The sequence below is a fragment of the Bos indicus genome, chromosome 2 (assembly GCF_029378745.1).
Source record: "Bos indicus isolate NIAB-ARS_2022 breed Sahiwal x Tharparkar chromosome 2, NIAB-ARS_B.indTharparkar_mat_pri_1.0, whole genome shotgun sequence".
Lineage (NCBI taxonomy): Eukaryota > Metazoa > Chordata > Mammalia > Artiodactyla > Bovidae > Bos > Bos indicus.
This window is the reverse complement of record NC_091761.1, coordinates 105,782,897-105,794,687: the sequence shown is the minus strand read 5'-3', so window position 1 is coordinate 105,794,687 and position 11,791 is coordinate 105,782,897. Positions and strand designations below refer to the sequence as shown.

General features: G+C 44.8%; 1 pseudogene; it reads right to left on the bottom strand.

The window, feature by feature from the left end:
* Nucleotides 1–3,571: 3,571 nt before the first annotated feature.
* Nucleotides 3,572–3,930, bottom strand: LOC109575739 (small ribosomal subunit protein eS25 pseudogene; annotated as a pseudogene).
* Between the last annotated feature and the right edge of the window lie 7,861 nt (nucleotides 3,931–11,791).

Here is an 11,791-nt window from a genome sequence, read left to right as displayed (position 1 = left end):
TCATAGCTGCATCTTTTACAATTGTCAAGATATAGAGGCAACCTAAGTGTCCATCAACTGATGAATAAACAAAGAAGATTTTGTATATGTCTTAATATAGACAATGGAATACTATTCAGCCATAAAAAGAACAGACTTCTGTCATTTGCAGCAACATGGATGGACTTGGAAGACATTATAAATCGGAGATAGAAAGACAAATACTGTATCACATCATTTATACATGGAATCTAAAAATACATCAAACTAGTGAATATAACAAAAAAGAAGCAGAATCACAGATAGAGAAAAACTAGTGGTTACCAGTGAAGAGAGGGAAGGGGGAAGGGGCAACATGAGGTGGGGGATTAAGAGGTACAAACAGATATAAAATAAGCTACAAGGATATATTGTACCACACAGGGAATGTAGGACATTTTAAAATAAAGTATACATGGAGTATAACCTTTAAAATTGTGAATCATTGTACTGTGTACCTGTAACCTATATAATGTTGTACAGCGGCTATGGACTTCCCTAGTGGCTCAGTGGTAGAGAATCTACCTGCCAATCCTTGGGTCAAGAAGATGCCCTGGAGGAGGAAATGGCAACCCACTCCAGTCTTCTTGCCTGAGAAATTCCATGGACAGAGGAGCCTGGCGGGCTACAGTCCATGGGGTTGCAAAAAAAGTCGGACTTGACTGAGTGACTAAACAGCAACAACATCAGCAACTACTCTTCAAAAAAAAGAAAAAGAAAATTTCAAGATGGTGACAGCAGATCACCAAACCCTCTGGGAAACCTGTCTGAGCTTGGAGTCCCATGTGCTTCAAGCGCAGATCACACGCCCAGGAGCAGGATGTGGGTGGACAGCGGCCTCTGTCTGTGGTCCCAGATTTACTGGTGAGGTTCTGACGCAGTGTGGGGTGGGATGAGAGGGTTCCTGGGAAGTCTTCATTTTATAACAATTTCATGTTTCTGTGGCAGAGGGTTAGTCCACCTCAATTTGAGAAGCAATAATAGTGAACTTTGGAAAAAGGAGGAGACTGTTTCCCTGGTGGAGAGCTAGGGCTCAAGAAATATTTGTTTACTGAAGAATGCATAAATGAATTAGCGGATGTGAGAAGCCTAGAGTTGTCTGGGAGAGGTTCTAGGGACAGGCAAAGTCTGAGTTTCCCATTCTGTCCTCTGTACCCTATCCCTTCCCACCTAATAAATGATCCCCAGGGCTGGGGAGTAGAAGGCTGTCATTCATGCTTGTGGAATGACTGAGGAATGAGAGGGGGCGCCCCGAGCCCAGACACTCATGGTGAGCTGAGGGCACGAGTGTATAAGATCTCAGATCTCTCTCCTAGTCATTCTGGCTTCATAGTCACTGCAAGTCCTGAGTGAGACTCTTTCTGCATACAAATCCAGCCAGGTTCTCTTGGGAGCTCTTAGGGTTGTGGGAAGGGGCATGGGGACTCTCAGAGCCTGAGGATGGAGCAGGGTTTGAGGAAGTCTGCCCACGTTTCGGGCTCTGGATCCCCTTCAAGGTCTTTAAAGAAATGCTCTTAGCCGCCTACATCACCTGTTCCCACGTCTCCTCCAGGAAAGTCAGGAGCTAAATCCCCATAGATTTGGCTGCCTGGGGCACAGAAATGCCACCTGGGTCAAATGCCTGCTTTCTGCCCTCCAGCTGGAAGGTTCCACTCCCTTTTCTTGGAACTCCCGAAGCCTTTTATCTGTGCCACTGCCTCTAAGACAAACTTGTCGCAGCCAACCCTGTGACTTGGGTGGCATTTGTTCTCCTGGTGAGTAGGGCCAGAGTGATTTATCTCTATGCACCTTTCTACACTCTCACCCCAAGTGTCTATTTAGCACTGAGCTGCCTGAGGCTGGCTTGCAACACACAGAAGTCGAATCAAGGCTGGAATGTCTGTGCACTGTTCTTGTCACACAAGGCTGTGGGCTGGTGGGTTTGTGGGGCTCTCCCGACAGGGGGTCACTCATGCAGGTCTCATGGTGCAGCACCAGTGCAAGTTTGCAGGTGCTGCGGCATGGAAGCAGGAGCAGGTCAGCTGTTTTCTGAGCTGGGCTGGAAGAGGTTTTGTTGAAAGGCACTTCCTGTCCCCAGTGGCTCTCCAGATGGGAAGGGATCCAGTCTCGACAAAGAGTGGAGGAGAGACCATAGGGCCCTGTGGTGAAACTGGAGCTGCTAGGGGGCCTGCCATGAAACCAGCTGAGTTCAGTTTCATCATCTGTCAAAGAGAATAATAATTAGACAACAGAAGAAGGGTCTGGTGGCCTTCCACATCCACTTTTAGCATCCGCGTGCTCTGTTCTGGCTCCCTTTGCCTCATGTCTCCTGGGTCCTTATTCTACCCACCCCTCTTCCATGGAGTCTGGTCCAGCAAAAGGCCAGGCTCTCCCTTTCCTTTACTTCTGTCTCTAATCAGTACCATAATTACAAGTGATATTTAGGGGGCTCTTACTACAGACCCTGCAGTTTACTAAGCTGTCTCATGCATTAACCCATTGAATCCTCATAGTAAGACAGTGAGGTAGGCATTTCCACCCTCCCCGTTCTCTAAATGAGGAATGGAAGCTCAGAGAGGTAAAGTGACTTGCCTGAGGTTTCACAGCTAAGAAGATCAAGGGTAGGGTCTAAAAGCAGGTTTGCCTGACATCACGGCTGGTAATATTGGTCACCACCCTCCACCAGCTTCCTGAGTTACTTCTTGAATTCTGGAGCTGCATATCCCTGTTGGAATCTGGGTGGTTGATTTTAAAGTCTTTTGGAGATAAGGGGTATGGTACTTAATGTGCTGGCCTTTGGTGTTTTAACCGACCTCCTGGGCTTGTGGCCTTATTGTAGAGGAGAGAGCCTGTGCTGCTGAAATGCCAGGCTGGAACGAGGTGTCCAGGGCTTGTGCTGTGAGACCAGCCCTCCTCCTCCATCTTTTCTCCTCGGAGAAACCTCCCTTCTCTGAGACCCTAGTCCCAAGCGGCAGGTCTTGTGGCTGCATTTTTCCCTGACCTTGGGCTCCCAGCACAGTTGTCATCTGAGATCTATTTAAACTGCCTGTTGGCTCTGCAGACAAGAGCTGAGTTGGACAAAAGGCATCCACTTTGGCTTCCAGACCCATGGAATCTTCTGGCCCCATCAGTAATCAGATTCATCTTCTTTATCAGCTGATGAGTGAGACAAGGCAGGGGTTTAGTCTCTGTGGCTCGTAGGCCTTGGGACATTGGGGAAGACCTCACAGGACAGCCCCTCTAACCTGAGAGCTGGTGAGGGTCACGGCTTCTGTGAGGCCCACGCTGGAGACGGTGCTTCCTCCCCTCACTTTGCTGGCAGGCCACGTGGGCAGCCGTGTGACCCAGGTTCCAACTGGGGCCTGGGTGTGTCCTACTGGGCACATCGCTTCATCTGTTTGTCTGCATTTTCTCATCTGTGAGGAGGCGATGATGTGTGTATTCTACTTACTCCCGCAGGGGCACTGGGAAAACCAGTGTGAGATAAGCGCGTGTTGGCGAGTGGGAATGCTTTTTTTTTTTTTTTAATTTAATAAAGTTTTAATTTTCAAAATGTACAGCTGGTGGGACCTGTTTATATGTCTTTACCAGCAGCTGAGGCGTCTCCGCTCTTGGTGTTTCTGGTGTAAATCACTTGAGCTCTGTGCGTTGAAGCCAGTTTAGTAAGTCCTTTACTAAGGGGTTTCTGAAGGGCTGCCCTGGCCAGGGAGCCACAAATCTTGTCTCTCAGAGACGACAGCTGGAGTTACAGCTTCTTTACAGAGTTTGTCGTATGTCACTTTGTCAAACTAGATTAGGTTATTAAGCTTGTCCTGAACTCTGCCTTTGGGACCACTTCTTTTTGGCCTCACCCCCAGATTTGTTCACTGGATCCTTGCCTTTCTTGGTTGACATTCTGGCATCTTTCTTCTTCTTGTCATCCTTGGGTGGCATAGCGAAGTTGGAAGAGGGAAATGCTTTTAATATAAGTAAACATGAGTGAAGTTGCCATTGGCTACAGGGTTGTGAATGAGACCCCAAAGTGGTCATCTGAGGGTTTCTACCTGGAGGAAAGGGCTTCACAGAAATGTATTGAATGCTCACTATCAGGTTATTGGTAAACACCAGTGAGATCTTGGTGCAGAGCCATTACGAACAAATGGCCCACTTGTGTATCATATTTGGCCTATAGTATATTTTGCTTCTGTTCTTTAACCTATGTAAGGTATTATGCCTTGATAGAAGGTAGACTTTTCTGTGGACCATACACAATAAAGAGTTGACATAGCTCTGGTCCTTGGTGGAAATTCAGGTACATTCTCATTTCTTCATGAATAGTAATTAAATAAACTTGGAGTAAATTACTATCAGCTGGATTGCTGTGAAGACCTGTGCAGAAGGATGAATGAATCCTGGTACCATCGTGGGGCTGGGTTATGAGCAGTGGTATCCCCCTACCCCCAACCTCTTTCCTTCAAGGATGTCCAGGTGAGGAACCATTCACTCTTTGTAAGCATGCTTTTCTTTTGGTTTTTAATTCAAAAAATATTTACTGAGTGCCCACCATCTGCCAGACACTGTTTTTTTTTTTTCAGACACTGTTTTTTAAAATAGCTTTATTGATGTATAATTGAATACAATAAACTGCCTGTATTTAAGGTGTACAATTTGGCAACTTTTGACACATGTATATACTTGTGAAACCACTACCATGATCAAGTTACAAACATGTCCATAATTCCCCAAAGTTTCTTTGTGGCCTTTTGCAATTCTTCTCTGTTGCTCCTCTTCCCCTGTGGTCACTGATCCACTTTATATCTCCATGGATTAGTTTGAATTTCCTAGAAATTTATATAAATGGAATAATCAATCATATATACTCTTGTCTGGCTTCTTTCATTCTGTATACTTATCTTGGGATTCATCCATGGTATAGTGCATAGCAATAATTCATTCTTGATAATTTCTAGTAGTATGGCATCATATGGATATACCATAGTTTGCTTATCCATTCACCTGTTGAAGGGTTGTTTCAAGTTTTTGGCTATTACAAATAAAGCTGATATTAAAATCCATGTACAAGTCTTTGCATGGACATGGCTGGATCACTGGGTAGATAATATTGAATTTTTAAAGAAACTGCCTAACTGCTTTCCAAAGTGCTTGTCCTGCTTTACAATCCCACTAGCAGTTTAGGGGAATTCTAGTTTCTCCACATCCTCATCAGCACTTGATATGGTGAGTCTTTTTAATTTTAGCCATTAAATAGTTGTTCATTGTGTTGAAATATATACTGAGACATATTAAAATTTTAACAGTCCATTTGAGCAGAAATAAATTTGGGCAGCATTAAATGGGAAGTGCTTAAGAGTGCTCCAAAAACAGAAGTCCAAGAGAGATTTTCACAGAAGCCAAAGCAAGAAAATATTGATTGGCTATTGTTTAAAGGCTAATTGGCTATTTTTGATTGCTTGTTCTTTAGTGTTTGGATTTTGTAACCTTGAGGCATTTCCAGGTTTAGATTTTGATTTTCTTACATAGGCTGCTAGGACATTGCTGCTGCTGCTGCTGCTAAGTCTCTTCAGTCGTGTCTGACTCTGTGCAACCCCAGAGATGGCAGCCCACCAGACTCCCCCATCCCTGGGATTCTCCAGGCAAGAACACTGGAGTGCGTTGCCATTTCCTTCTCCAATGCATGAAAGTGAAAAGTGAAATTGAAGTCGCTCAGTCATGTCCAACTTTTAGAGACCCCGAAGACTGCAGCCTACCAGACTCCTCTGTCCAAGGGATTTTCCAGGTAAGAGTACTGGAGTGGGGTGCCATTGCCTTCTCCGGCTAGGACATCAGAGCTCCTGAATCTAATGGACTCTTTCCCTTCAATAGCAGACCATATTTCCCATATATTAATAACAGATGGTATGTCATTGTGGTTTTAATTTGTACTTTAATTTGTACACCAGTGACTAATGATACTGACCTTCTTTTCTTGTCTTTGTTTGCTTGTTAGTCATCCATGTATCTTCTCCAGGGGGAGGTGTCTGTTCAAACCTTTTGTCCACTTTGTTGAGTTGTTAATTTTCTTATTATTTAGTCTTGAGAGTTCTCGATATAAATCTGTATTGAAATTGTTAGACAGTAAATAACTACAAATGTTTTCTCTTGGTGTGTGGCTTATCTTTTTATCTTGATTTTGAAGGATGTTTTTAACTCTGATGAAGCCCAGTTTATCAATTTGTGCTTTTATTGTTTGCACTTTTGGTATTGTGTTTAAGAAATGATAAAATTTTTCTTCTATATTTTCTCTATCTATGGTTCTACAGATTTGTTTTCTATAGGTCTGTAATTCATTTTGAGTTAATCTTTTTTATCTGACATGAGGTACTGTCCCTGATGCTCCCCATGGCTTTGGGAGATTCGTTTCCAATCTGGTTTTATTTACCTTCTCCCTGATGGATTTTCTTAAACATTTCTTCCTATATAAGTCTGATAGTAATGGATTCTTCTAGCTTTTTATGCTCGAAAACATCTTTATTTCATCCCTTCTTTGAAGAGAGATTTTCACTCAGTATAGAATTCTAGTTTTCCCTTTCAATACTTTGAAGATATTGTTCTACTGCCTTCTCATGTGACTTATTTTGGATGAGACATCTGCTCACGTCTTGATCTTTGTTCCTTTGTTTATAATATGTCTATTTTTTTCTCTTACTGCTTTTAAGATTATCTCGTTATCACTGGTTTTGAGCAATTTAATTCTATGGTGTGATTCGCTTCACCTTTCTTTTGCTTTACATTTTTTGGGTTTCCTGGTTTTGTAGTTTTCACTAAATTTGGAAAAACTTCAGCCAGTATTTTTCAAATTTTTTTCTGTCCTCTCCCCCCACCCCCAAATTCTGTGACTGCAATTGACGTGTATCAGGCTGTTGGAATGTGCCCTGTAACTCACTAGTGCTCTGGCCATTTTTCTAAAACTCTGTTTTCTCTCTGTGTGTCCTTTTGGGTAGTTCTTACTGCTATGTTGTCAAGTTTACTAGTTGACTTCCCATATATACTCACTAGTGTATTTTTCATCTCAGACATTTTAGTTTTCACTTTTAGAAGTTTGATTTGAGTCTTTTAAAATACCTTGCATGTCTCCACTGAACTTTTTGAACATACAGAATACAGCTATAATAACTGCTTCAATTCTAGCATCTGTGTCAGTTCCAGATTGGTTTTGGTAAATTGATCTCATTATGGGAAACATTTTTCTGCTCTTTTGAAAGGGAGTGTAGAAGTCACCTCAATAATTTCTTCATTGGAGTCTTTGAACCAATGGATTAGATGTCGGATTCTAGTAGTCAGAGTGTTGAATTAAGCCTGTGGATGTATTTTGTTTGTACACAGTGTTTAAAAACTGATCTCACATGTTTCTTACACTTAAAAACCTTGAGACCTTCTGCAAAACTATGGATTCCTTTAAAATAATCAGGGTATCTTGCAGGATGATTGCCAGTCCTGCTGGGAACAAACAGATGGAGAGTGGCACCCTCTTTAGATGGAGGGGAGGTTTCGATAACCTCTCCTATTTATATCCCCTAACTGTAGGCATTATCATTTGGGTAGTAGTTGTCTCACATCAGTTTTTCAGAAGCAGTTCTTGAGATGAGTATTAGTTCACAAGTGATTTATTAACAAAGGGCTCCTGGCAAAAGAGAGGGAATGGTGCATGCAGAACAGAGGAGAAGAAGGAGTCAAGCAAGGAAAAAATTTCAGGCAAAGATATGTGGGAGAGAATTTGGCTTGATCCCTCTGAGGAATGAGGGAGTGAGATGTAGGCCTTGGAGTTTGTCTCAAATAGCAGTAAGGGACCCAAACTTCCAGAGGGCCTCAAAATTAGCCAAATAGTGCCCCTCACACCTGGCAAGGTGGGAAAAATGGGAAGGGCAGTAGGATTGGACATCTGCATCACCAGTCCCATGCCCTTCCAGCTGTGCCAAGGAGGCTGTGCAGCCACCTGGGAGCCTCCAGGGGTCCTAGCTATGATGAGGACCAGAGAGGATGCTGTGCTCATGGGATCAAAACCATGATAGAGACTGAAACTCCTTCATCTTGATGATGCAACAGCTTCCTCATCTCCAAGTTGGGAAGATGAATTAAGATCACTTGTGGAGACTCATTATATAGATGAAGAAACTTGGGTGCAACGATGGGTGGCGATTTACCTAAGGACTGCTGTCTCCTCTTGTTGGAGGTCCTAGCTGATGTCACTTCACACGTTTTCTTACTTTGAGGAGACATCACCCAGATTTAGTAACGCTGTGGTTTCAGGAGTCTCTAGGGAGGGGAACCTAGTAGTCTCTCATTCATTCATTCACTCACTCACTCATCATTCATTCATAAACAGTAATCCAGTCTTTTCACTTCATGGCAAATAGATGGGAAAAAGTGGAAACAGTGACAGATTTTATTTTCTTGGGCTTCAAAATCTCTGTGGATTTTGACTGAAACCACGAAATTTAAAGACGCTTACTCCTTGGAAGAAAAGCTATGACAAACCTAGATAGTGTATTAAAGAGCAGAGACATAATTTTGCCAACAAAGGTCCATATAGTCAAAGCTATGGCTTTCTAGTAGTCATGTGTGGATGTGAGAGTTGGACCATAAAGAAAGCTGAGCACTGAAGAATTGATGCTTTGGAACTGTGGTGTTGGAGAAGACTCTTGAGAATAACTTGGACTGCAAGGAGATCAAACCTGTCAATCCTAAAGGAAATCAGTCCTGAATATTCATTGGAAGGACTGATGCTGAAGCTGAAACTCCAATACTTTGGTCACCTAATGTGAAGAACTGACTCACTGGGAAAGACCCTGGTGCTGGGAAAGATGGAAGGCAGGAAGAAAAGGGGGTGACAGAAGATGAGATGGTTGGATGGCATCACTGACTCAATGGGCATGAATTTGAGCAAACTCCAGGAAATGGTGAAGGACAGGAAAGCCTGGCATGCTGCACTCCATGGGGTCGCAAAGAGTTGGACATGACTTAGTGGCTGAACAGTAACAATTCTGATGAGCAGTGTGAAGGAGTGTAGTTTGAGCTGTTTATATTAATAAAATACTGCTGCTCTGCTCTCCCTGACTCACTTCTCCCACTTCTCAGGAGGAAATCAGGCAGTCTGCTATTGTTGCTCTAAATTCTTTCAAATGCCACAGCTGGAATATTCAAATCTATTGTCCTTCCATCTGTGCCTGGGGAGAAAGTTCTGAGCCTTAAGTGATGGGTCTGGAAGCGCCAAGTTTAGGCCCCACAGCCTGCCCTCTGGTTCTCTCTGCATTGCTTCTCTGTCTCTTTCCGCTGTGTGAGCTAAAGTCACAAAGGCAGGAGACTGGGGTCTGAGCACTGCCTGTCACGTGTGCCGAGGATAGGGTGAGCGGAGGGAAATACAGGAACAAGAAAGACCTTTGCCAGGCCGCTCCAACCTTCCCACAGCCTTGGAGATAAGTGTAAATAACAGATCTCCCTTTTGGGACCCAGAACTCTGAAGGAATGGGCTGGATGGGGACCACAGGGAGAGACTGAGGGTGGGGTGGGGCAGGCAGGAGAGAGAGAAGATGCAGCTGATGGTGGGGGCGGGGAGCGGGCTGATGCTCTGGTCTTTGTCCAACTTTGCTGCTGTGAGCTGAGAGCTGGAGGAGAGGTAGAGGGCGGGGAGAGGAAGGGAGGAAGGGAGGAGAGAGAACGGAGACAAAGAGAGCAGGAAAGAGAGAGAGAAAGGCAGTGGAGGGGGAGAAAGAGACCAAGAGAAAGAGAAACAGAAAGCGTGTGCATGGGGCAGGGAAGATGCTGCCGAGGGGGTGCCCTGGTTTGGAAATTCTAGGGGTGTTGCAGTACTGGAGTGTGGTGAAAGTGCCTCAGGGTCTCAAGAAGTTGACGGTAGGCTTGTGCCAGGCCATAATAACAGCCTCTCGGTGGCTCTAACCCGCTCTGGCCTCTCAACTCCCAGGAACACTAAATTCACACAGGCGCAAAATGCAGCCCTGCTCCAGTGCGCCCAGCCTAATAGCTACTGTTGTGTTTGTGCTGCACCCGCAAGCATCATGGGCAATTAAGAAAGTCGTCCGTTGTGAGCCTGGGCTGCCATTTAAGGGCGGGAGCCTGGAGCCCGGAGCCCTTATGGGACACAAATGAACGGGCGAGGAGTGCTGTTTCCCAGGAGAGGGACCCTTGCCATCAGCTGGCAGATCCCCAAGAAGGCAGGCAAAGTCTGCTGTGGGTTTGCGGGAAGGGGAGAGGAGATGAGGGGGATGAGGGGCCCTGCTTGTGTGAAGGACACGTGCACACACACAGGCACACTTTTTCACAGGCTGGCGTGCACTAGCACATACCCACAGGCACTCCCACCCGGAACACAGACCTACAGGCATGTCAGGGGAAATATCTATGGGGTGTGTACATACTTGCGTGTACTCACATGCACACACATGCACAATTGCTTCACTCACATGCCACCAGCAAATGCCCATGGGCTCACATGGGCATTTGTACCAAGTTCGCATGTTCTGGATACATTTATTGACCCAAATCCACACTCACACATGACAGGCACTCTTGTAGACACGAATGTATGCTCCTATGCACACGTGTAAAAGTATGGACACGCTTAGGCTCATATCCTCAGGTACACATGGACATATCCTCATCTTTTCATCCCAAATCCTAAAGCAAGGCAGCTCTGAAGACCTTTAAAATAGGCACACTCAATCTCTACACTTCTTTCATGGCCATGAAAAAGAATGGACTTGGGGACTGGGGCTGATGCATTTGTCAGGTGGAGGAGAGAAAAGAGTTGGGAAAAGAAATTCTTTTCTTTCTTCTGTTTTGAGCCATGGCCCGTGTCCTTTAGGAGCCGAAAAATAATTTTTGGTGGACAGCTTTCCAGGAGCCCACCACCAGCCACTTGGCCGTGTTGCCACTGAAGCCATGTTGATGAATTTTAGACTCTCTGGGAAGCAAATTTCCAAATATCCTTGATGCCATGAAAACAGAGCGGACACCTATGACTTTCCCAAAGTGTCTCTTTATCCATAGCCTGCCCAGAGGAGGGGACCAGATTGGAAGAGCAGAGGGCCATGTACTGTGACTTGGCGAATTTGATTTTGTCATTGTTGAAATAGAGTTTAGAAATGTTTTCATCCTTTTCTGAGGTTTGGGGTTTCTCCCTCTCTCTGTCTCCCTCACCCCTATTTCCCGCACTGTTATTAGGGAAAGAAAATTGGAGACCGTGTCCATTTGGAGAACATCTCCCAGAATAATTGTGCTGTGACACATGGGGAGCGCAAAAAGAAAACAGGAAACCCAGCTGCAAGGGCTTGTTTGAAACTGGCAAACTTTGTAGCAAAGTTTTCAGCCAGAAAATCCACAGATGGCAGCCGTTGCCCACAACACCACTTCCCTCTGTGTCTGGTTGAGAATGGGGCCTGCCATTGGCCTGGTTCAACTCCCGTGGTGGGAATGGTGACCTTCCCCGTCAGACCCCAAGAACAAGTTCAGTGCATTTGTGTTTGCTACACGTGGCACATTCTGGAAACCAGCAGCCTCTGACCACCCTCCCATTGCTGTGGTCCACGGATCCAGGGCTCTGTTGGAAACCTGCCAGGGACATTTGTTTTGGAGGCTTTTTGACAGTTTAGATTTGGGTCAGAAGTGACTTCAAGAAGCCTAATTGACTTAAGTATTTTCGTTGTATTTTGAGTACCCTCCTCACTTTGATCTTTCGGTTTCTCTTAACTGACAATAAAATGGGCTAGAAAGACCAGAATATTTGAGCGCTGGGTGCTCA